Genomic DNA, 529 nt, shown 5'->3' with positions numbered 1-529 from the left:
ATACTACAATGGATTTGGTGTAAGCGGGTACAAGTTTGAAATCAAGGAGAGAGAAGAATCTCGGACCACTGATCGTGCTTTTGTTACATTGAGCATTTATGCATTTTCTGTGTGGACATAAATTCGTATAAGTGCCTTTGTATTAACTTTTCTGGTTATGTTGTCATTTAAGATGTTTGGTACAATGGGGACAAGTGTAAGTGTTTTGACTAGTGGTACCAATTTATGTCCACACAGAAAATGCATAAAATGCTCAATGCATTGGCAACTGACTTCCGTTGGTTCCGTCAGATAAGAAAATCAATGTAGCTTAACTTCTACCTTTCCAGGCCTTTGATTTATACTTAGAGCAACCATCAAATTGTTAACACTGAGAGAGCATCCTATCTCACCATGTTAGTCTAAACGTTATACTAAGTGAAAATCATGTGTTTTTTGTTAGGATGCTAATGCTTGCAACAAACTAAGGAAACATATTGATGGGAGTCCGGGGAAATGACACTGATATATTTCTTTTTGATGAGCCAAT

The sequence above is a fragment of the Asparagus officinalis genome, chromosome 10 (genome assembly GCF_001876935.1).
Source record: "Asparagus officinalis chromosome 10, Aspof.V1, whole genome shotgun sequence".
Taxonomy (NCBI): domain Eukaryota; kingdom Viridiplantae; phylum Streptophyta; class Magnoliopsida; order Asparagales; family Asparagaceae; genus Asparagus; species Asparagus officinalis.
The sequence above is the reverse complement of the archived record's forward strand: the minus strand, read 5'-3'. Positions refer to the sequence as shown.